Genomic DNA, 9942 nt, shown 5'->3' on the forward strand with positions numbered 1-9942 from the left:
CAGATACATCTCTATGAAGAGGATAAAGACAGACATACTCTACGTCTATGACAGATACATCTCTATGAAGAGGGATAAAGACAGACATACTCTACGTCTATGACAGATACATCTCTATGAAGAGGGATAAAGACAGACAAACTCTACGTCTATGACAGATACATCTCTATGAAGAGGGATAAAGACAGACAAACTCTACGTCTATGACAGATACATCTCTATGAAGAGGGATAAAGACAGCCAGATACATCTCTATGAAGAGGGATAAAGACAGACATACTCTACGTCTATGACAGATACATCTCTATGAAGAGGGATAAAGACAGACAAACTCTACGTCTATGACAGATACACCTCTATGAAGAGGGATAAAGACAGACAAACTCTACGTCTATGACAGATACATCTCTATGAAGAGGGATAAAGACAGACAAACTCTACGTCTATGACAGATACATCTCTATAAAGAGGGATAAAGACAGACATACTCTACATCTATGACAGATCCATCTCCATAAAGAGGGATAAAGACAGACATACTCTACGTCTATGACAGATACACCTCTATAAAGAGGGATAAAGACAGACATACTCTACGTCTATGACAGATACACCTCTATAAAGAGGGATAAAGACAGACATACTCTACATCTATGACAGATCCATCTCCATAAAGAGGGATAAAGACAGACATACTCTACGTCTATGACAGATACATCTCTATGAAGAGGGATAAAGACAGACATACTCTACGTCTATGACAGATACATCTCTATGAAGAGGAATAAAGACAGACAGATACATCTCTATGAAGAGGGATAAAGGTGACAAACAGGTGAATAACAGGTGACTAACAGGTGACAAACAGGTGAATAACAGGTGACTAACAGGTGACTAACAGGTGACTAACAGGTTACTAACAGGTGAATAACAGGTGACTAACAGGTGAATAACAGGTGAATAACAGGTGAATAACAGGTGACTAACAGGTGAATAACAGGTGACTAACAGGTGAATAACAGGTGAATAAGAGGTGACTAACAGTTGAATAACAGGTGAATAACAGGTGACTAACAGGTGACTAACAGGTGAATAACAGGTGACTAACAGGTGAATAACAGGTGAATAAGAGGTGACTAACAGTTGAATAACAGGTGACTAACAGGTGAATAACTGGTGACTAACAGGTAACTAACAGGTGAATAACAGGTGAATAAGAGGTTACAAACAGGTGAATAACAGGTGACCAACAGGTGACCAACAGGTGACCAACAGGTTACTAACAGGTGACTAACAGGTGAATAACAGGTGACTAACAGGTGAATAACAGGTGAATAACAGGTGAATAACAGGTGAATAAGAGGTGAATAACAGGTGACCAACAGGTGAATAACAGGTGAATAACAGGTGACCAACAGGTGGATAACAGGTTACTAACAGGTGAATAAGAGGTTACTAACAGGTGAATAAGAGGTGACTAACAGGTGACTAACAGGTGAATAACAGCTGACCAACAGGTGAATAACAGGTGAATAACAGGTGACCAACAGGTTTCTAACAGGTGAATAACAGGTGACAAACAGGTGGATAACAGGTTACTAACAGGTGAATAACAGGTGACCAACAGGTGAATAACAGGTGACTAACAGGTGACAAACAGGTGACTAACAGGTGAATAACAGGTGAATAAGAGGTGACTAACAGGTGAATAACAGGTGACTAACAGGTGAATAACAGGTGAATAACAGGTGACCAACAGGTGAATAACAGGTGACTAACAGGTGACAAACAGGTGACTAACAGGTGAATAACAGGTGAATAAGAGGTGACTAACAGGTGAATAACAGGTGACTAACAGGTGAATAACAGGTGAATAACAGGTGACAAACAGGTGAATAACAGGTGAATAACAGGTGACCAACAGGTGAATAACAGGTTACTAACAGGTGAATAACAGGTTACTAACAGGTGAATAACAGGTTACTAACAGGTGAATAACAGGTGACTAACAGGTGAATAACAGGTTACTAATAGGTGAATAACAGGTGAATAACAGGTGACCAACAGGTGAATAACAGGTTACTAATAGGTGAATAACAGGTTACTAACAGGTGAATAACAGGTGAATAACAGGTGACCAACAGGTGAATAACAGGTTACTAATAGGTGAATAACAGGTTACAAACAGGTGACAAACAGGTGACTAACAGGTGAATAACAGGTGACAATCAGGTGACTAACAGGTGACTAACAGGTGACAAACAGGTGACTAACAGGTGAATAACAGGTTACTAACAGGTGACAAACAGGTGACTAACAGGTGAATAACAGGTGACAAACAGGTGAATAACAGGTGAATAAGAGGTGACTAACAGGTGAATAAGAGGTGAATAAGAGGTGACCAACAGGTGGATAACAGGTGACAAACAGGTGACAAACAGGTGACTAACAGGTGACAAACAGGTGAATAACAGGTGAATAACAGGTGACAATCAGGTTACTAACAGGTGAATAACAGGTGACCAACAGGTGAATAACAGGTTACTAATAGGTGAATAACAGGTTACAAACAGGTGACAAACAGGTGACTAACAGGTGAATAACAGGTGACAAACAGGTGAATAACAGGTGACTAACAGGTGACAAACAGGTGACTAACAGGTGAATAACAGGTGACAATCAGGTGAATAACAGGTGACAAACAGGTGACTAACAGGTGAATAAGAGGTGACTAACAGGTTAATAACAGGTGACTAACAGGTGAATAACAGGTTACTAACAGGTGAATAAGAGGTGACTAACAGGTGGATAACAGGTGAATAAGAGGTGACAAACAGGTGAATAAGAGGTGAATAACAGGTTACTAACAGGTGACAAACAGGTGACTAACAGGTGAATAACAGGTGACAAACAGGTGAATAACAGGTGAATAAGAGGTGACTAACAGGTGAATAAGAGGTGACTAACAGGTGAATAAGAGGTGAATAACAGGTGACTAACAGGTGAATAAGAGGTGACTAACAGGTGAATAAGAGGTGAATAACAGGTTACTAACAGGTGAATAACAGGTGACTAACAGGTGACAAACAGGTGACTAACAGGTGAATAACAGGTGAATAACAGGTGACTAACAGGTGACTAACAGGTGACTAACAGGTGAATAAGAGGTGAATAAGAGGTGACTAACAGGTGACTAACAGGTGACTAACAGGTGACAAACAGGTGAATAACAGGTGACAAACAGGTGGATAACAGGTGAATAACAGGTGAATAACAGGTGACCAACAGGTGAATAAGAGGTGACAAACAGGTGAATAACAGGTGAATAACAGGTGACCAACAGGTGACCAACAGGTGAATAAGAGGTGACAAACAGGTGACAAACAGGTGACAAACAGGTGGATAACAGGTGAATAACAGGTGAATAACAGGTGAATAACAGGTGAATAACATGTGAATAACAGGTGAATAACATGTGAATAACAGGTGAATAACAGGTGAATAACAGGTGAATAAGAGGTGACTAACAGGTGAATAACAGGTGAATAACGGGTGACTAACAGGTGAATAACATGTGAATAACAGGTGAATAAGAGGTGACCAACAGGTGAATAACAGATTACTAACAGGTGACTAACAGGTGAATAACAGGTGAATAACAGGTGAATAACAGGTGACTAACAGGTGAAAAACAGGTGGATAACAGGTGAATAACAGGTGAATAACAGGTGAATAACAGGTGACTAACAGGTGGATAACAGGTGAATAACAGGTGAATAACAGGTGACAAACAGGTGAATAACAGGTGACAAACAGGTGAATAACAGGTTACTAACAGGTAAATAACAGGTTACTAACAGGTGACCAACAGGTGACCAACAGGTGACCAACAGGTTACTAACAGGTGACTAACAGGTGAATAACAGGTGACTAACAGGTGAATAACAGGTGACAAACAGGTGGATAACAGGTGAATAACAGGTGAATAACAGGTGACCAACAGGTGAATAACAGGTGAATAACAGGTGACCAACAGGTGGATAACAGGTTACTAACAGGTGAATAACAGGTGACTAACAGGTGAATAACAGGTGAATAACAGGTGAATAACAGGTGAATAACAGGTGAATAAGAGGTGACTAACAGGTGAATAACAGGTGACCAACAGGTGAATAACAGGTGAATAACAGGTGACCAACAGGTGGATAACAGGTTACTAACAGGTGAATAAGAGGTTACTAACAGGTGAATAAGAGGTGACTAACAGGTGAATAACAGGTGAATAACAGGTGACCAACAGGTTACTAACAGGTGAATAACAGGTTACTAACAGGTGACCAACAGGTTACTAACAGGTGAATAACAGGTGACCAACAGGTGACCAACAGGTGACAAACAGGTGAATAAGAGGTGACAAACAGGTGACAAACAGGTGACAAACAGGTGAATAACAGGTGAATAACAGGTGACTAACAGGTGACAAACAGGTGACAAACAGGTGGATAACAGGTGAATAACAGGTGAATAACAGGTGACAAACAGGTGAATAACAGGTGACAAACAGATGACAAACAGGTGGATAACAGGTGAATAACAGGTGAATAACAGGTGAATAACAGGTGAATAACAGGTGACCAACAGGTGGATAACAGGTTACTAACAGGTGAATAACAGGTGACCAACAGGTGAATAACAGGTGAATAACAGGTGAATAACAGGTGAATAAGAGGTGACTAACAGGTGACCAACAGGTGACCAACAGGTGAATAACAGGTGAATAACAGGTGAATAACAGGTGACTAACAGGTGACCAACAGGTTACTAACAGGTCAATAACAGGCGACCAACAGGTGACCAACAGGTGAATAAGAGGTGAATAACAGGTGACAAACAGGTGACAAACAGGTGAATAACAGGTGAATAACAGGTGACTAACAGGTGACAAACAGGTGACAAACAGGTGAATAACAGGTGAATAACAGGTGAATAACAGGTGAATAACAGGTGAATAACAGGTGAATAACAGGTGACAAACAGGTGACAAACAGATGACAAACAGGTGGATAACAGGTGAATAACAGGTGAATAACAGGTGAATAACAGGTGAATAACAGGTGACCAACAGGTGAATAACAGGTTACTAACAGGTGAATAACAGGTGACCAACAGGTGAATAACAGGTGAATAACAGGTGAATAACAGGTGAATAAGAGGTGACTAACAGGTGAATAACAGGTGACCAACAGGTGAATAACAGGTGAATAACAGGTGACCAACAGGTGGATAACAGGTTACTAACAGGTGAATAAGAGGTTACTAACAGGTGAATAACAGGTGACTAACAGGTGAATAAGAGGTGACAAACAGGTGAATAACAGGTGACAAAAAGGTGAATAACAGGTGACAAACAGGTGAATAACAGGTGACTAACAGGTGAATAACAGGTGACTAACAGGTGACTAACAGGTGACTAACAGGTGAATAACAGGTGACTAACAGGTGAATAACAGGTGAATAACAGGCGAATAACAGGTGACTAACAGGTGACCAACAGGTGAATAACAGGTTACTAACAGGTGAATAAGAGGTTACTAACAGGTGAATAACAGGTGGCCAACAGGTTACTAACAGGTGAATAACAGGTTACTAACAGGTGACCAACAGGTGACCAACAGGTTACTAACAGGTGAATAACAGGTTACTAACAGGTGACCAACAGGTTACTAACAGGTCAATAACAGGTGACTAACAGGTTACTAACAGGTGAATAACAGGTGACAAACAGGTGAATAACAGGTTACTAACAGGTGAATAACAGGTTACTAACAGGTGACCAACAGGTTACTAACAGGTGAATAACAGGTGACCAACAGGTTACTAACAGGTGAATAACAGGTGACAAACAGGTGAATAACAGGTTACTAACAGGTGAATAACAGGTGAATAACAGGTGACCAACAGGTTACTAACAGGTAAATAACAGGTAAATAACAGGTGACAAACAGGTGACCAACAGGTTACTAACAGGTGACCAACAGGTTACTAACAGGTGAATAATAGGTGAATAACAGGTTACTAACAGGTGAATAACAGGTTACTAACAGGTGAATAACAGGTGACTAACAGGTGAATAACAGGTGAATAACAGGCGAATAACAGGTGACTAACAGGTGGATAACAGGTGAATAACAGGTGACCAACAGGTGAATAACAGGTTACTAATAGGTGAATAACAGGTGACTAACAGGTGACCAACAGGTTACTAACAGGTGAATAACAGGTGACTAACAGGCGAATAACAGGTGACTAACAGGTGGATAACAGGTGAATAACAGGTGAATAACAGGTGAATAACAGGTGACCAACAGGTTACTAACAGGTGAATAACAGGTTACTAACAGGTGACCAACAGGTTACTAACAGGTGAATAACAGGTGACAAACAGGTGAATAACAGGTTACTAACAGGTAAATAACAGGTGACAAACAGGTGACCAACAGGTTACTAACAGGTGAATAACAGGTGACTAACAGGTGAATAACAGGTTACTAACAGGTGAATAACAGGTGAATAACAGGTGACCAACAGGTTACTAACAGGTGAATAAGAGGTGAATAACAGGTGACCAACAGGTTACTAACAGGTGAATAACAGGTTACTAACAGGTGACCAACAGGTTACTAACAGGTGAATAAGAGGTGAATAACAGGTGACAAACAGGTGACAAACAGGTGAATAACAGGTGAATAACAGGTGACCAACAGGTTACTAACAGGTGAATAAGAGGTGAATAACAGGTGACCAACAGGTTACTAACAGGTGAATAACAGGTTACTAACAGGTGACCAACAGGTTACTAACAGGTGAATAAGAGGTGAATAACAGGTGACAAACAGGTGACAAACAGGTGAATAACAGGTGAATAACAGGTGACTAACAGGTGACAAACAGGTGACACACAGGTGACAAACAGGTGAACAAACAGGTGAATAACAGGTGACAAACAGGTGACAAACAGATGACAAACAGATGACAAACAGGTGGATAACAGGTGAATAACAGGTGAATAACAGGTGAATAACAGGTTACTAACAGGTGAATAAGAGGTGACTAACAGGTGGATAACAGGTGAATAAGAGGCTACTAACAGGTGAATAACAGGTGACCAACAGGTGAATAACAGGTGACAAACAGGTGACAAACAGATGACAAACAGGTGACAAACAGATGACAAACAGGTGAATAACAGGTGACAAACAGGTGAATAACAGGTGACAAACAGGTGACAAACAGATGACAAACAGGTGACAAACAGATGACAAACAGATGACAAACAGGTGACTAACAGGTGACTAACAGGTGACTAACAGGTGAATAACAGGTTACTAACAGGTGAATAACAGGTGACCAACAGGTGAATAACAGGTTACTAATAGGTGAATAACAGGTGACCAACAGGTTACTAACAGGTGAATAACAGGTTACTAACAGGTGACCAACAGGTTACTAACAGGTGAATAACAGGTTACTAATAGGTGAATAACAGGTGACTAACAGGTGACTAACAGGTGACCAACAGGTTACTAACAGGTGAATAACAGGTTACTAACAGGTGACCAACAGGTGACTAACAGGTGACTAACAGGTGACCAACAGGTTACTAACAGGTGAATAACAGGTTACTAACAGGTGACCAACAGGTTACTAACAGGTAAATAACAGGTAAATAACAGGTAAATAACAGGTGACAAACAGGTGACCAACAGGTTACTAACAGGTGAATAACAGGTTACTAATAGGTGAATAACAGGTGACCAACAGGTGAATAACAGGTGACCAACAGGTTACTAACAGGTGAATAACAGGTTACTAACAGGTGACCAACAGGTTACTAACAGGTGAATAACAGGTGACAAACAGGTGAATAACAGGTTACTAACAGGTAAATAACAGGTGACAAACAGGTGACCAACAGGTTACTAACAGGTGAATAACAGGTTACTAACAGGTGACCAACAGGTTACTAACAGGTGAATAACAGGTGACCAACAGGTGACCAACAGGTGAATAAGAGGTGACTAACAGGTGACAAACAGGTGACAAACAGGTGGATAACAGGTGAATAACAGGTGAATAACAGGTGACAAACAGGTGAATAACAGGTGACAAACAGGTGACAAACAGATGACAAACAGGTGGCTAACAGGTGAATAACAGGTGAATAACAGGTGGATAACAGGTGAATAACAGGTGAATAACAGGTGAATAACAGGTGACAAACAGATGACAAACAGGTGGATAACAGGTGGATAACAGGAGGATAACAGGTGGATAACAGGTGAATAACAGGTGAATAACAGGTTACTAACAGGTGAATAAGAGGTGACTAACAGGTGACAAACAGGTGAATAACAGGTGACAAACAGGTGACAAACAGATGACAAACAGGTGGATAACAGGTGAATAACAGGTGAATAACAGGTGGATAACAGGTGGATAACAGGTGAATAACAGGTGAATAACAGGTGAATAACAGGTGAATAACAGGTGAATAACAGGTGAATAACAGGTGAATAACAGGTGAATAACAGGTGACAAACAGGTGACAAACAGATGACAAACAGGTGGATAACAGGTTACTAATAGGTGAATAACAGGTCACTAACAGGTGACTAACAGGTGACCAACAGGTTACTAACAGGTGAATAACAGGTTACTAACAGGTGATCAACAGGTTACTAACAGGTAAATAACAGGTAAATAACAGGTAAATAACAGGTGACAAACAGGTGACCAACAGGTTACTAACAGGTGACCAACAGGTGACAAACAGGTGACCAACAGGTTACTAACAGGTGAATAACAGGTTACTAACAGGTGACCAACAGGTGACTAACAGGTGACCAACAGGTTACTAACAGGTGACCAACAGGTGACTAACAGGTGACCAACAGGTTACTAACAGGTGACCAACAGGTGACTAACAGGTGACCAACAGGTTACTAACAGGTGAATAACAGGTTACTAACAGGTGACCAACAGGTTACTAACAGGTGACCAACAGGTGACTAACAGGTGACCAACAGGTTACTAACAGGTGAATAACAGGTTACTAACAGGTGACCAACAGGTTACTAACAGGTGAATAACAGGTGACCAACAGGTGACCAACAGGTTACTAACAGGTGAATAACAGGTTACTAACAGGTGACCAACAGGTTACTAACAGGTGAATAACAGGTTACTAACAGGTGACCAACAGGTGACCAACAGGTGAATAAGAGGTGACTAACAGGTGACAAACAGGTGGATAACAGATGAATAACAGGTGAATAACAGGTGACAAACAGGTGAATAACAGGTGACAAACAGGTGGATAACAGGTGAATAACAGGTGGATAACAGGTGGATAACAGGTGGATAAGAGGTGACTAACAGGTGACAAACAGGTGACAAACAGATGACAAACAGGTGGATAACAGGTGAATAACAGGTGAATAACAGGTGGATAACAGGTGAATAACAGGTGAATAACAGGTGAATAACAGGTGAATAACAGGTGAATAACAGGTGACAAACAGGTGACAAACAGGTGACAAACAGATGACAAACAGGTGGATAACAGGTGGATAACAGGTGGATAACAGGTGGATAACAGGTGAATAACAGGTGAATAACAGGTGAATAACAGGTGAATAACAGGTGGATAACAGGTGAATAACAGGTGAATAACAGGTGACAAACAGGTGAATAACAGGTGAATAACAGGTGACAAACAGATGACAAACAGGTGGATAACAGGTGAATAACAGGTGGATAACAGGTGGATAACAGGTGGATAACAGGTGAATAACAGGTGACCAACAGGTGAATAACAGGTGAATAACAGGTGACAAACAGATGACTAACAGGTGGATAACAGGTGAATAAGAGGTGACAAAC

At 40.8% G+C, this 9942-nt stretch overlaps 1 protein-coding gene and 2 long non-coding RNA genes across 3 annotated transcripts in view; 2 read left to right on the plus strand and 1 right to left on the minus strand.

Moving 5' to 3' along the window:
• Positions 1-9942, minus strand: part of LOC118380965 (rho GTPase-activating protein 42) — a 239068-nt gene that overhangs the window by 11813 nt on the left and 217313 nt on the right. The window lies entirely within an intron of this gene.
• Positions 771-3895, plus strand: LOC127908927 (uncharacterized). Its single transcript, XR_008069062.1, has 3 exons — positions 771-868; positions 1056-1264; positions 3861-3895. It is a non-coding gene; the product is annotated as an uncharacterized LOC127908927 (long non-coding RNA).
• On the plus strand, positions 1314-2930 carry LOC127908925 (uncharacterized). The gene is made up of 3 exons (XR_008069057.1): positions 1314-2210; positions 2607-2639; positions 2871-2930. It is a non-coding gene; the product is annotated as an uncharacterized LOC127908925 (long non-coding RNA).

This window comes from Oncorhynchus keta, chromosome 18, assembly GCF_023373465.1.
Source record: "Oncorhynchus keta strain PuntledgeMale-10-30-2019 chromosome 18, Oket_V2, whole genome shotgun sequence".
NCBI classification, from domain to species: Eukaryota; Metazoa; Chordata; class Actinopteri; order Salmoniformes; family Salmonidae; genus Oncorhynchus; species Oncorhynchus keta.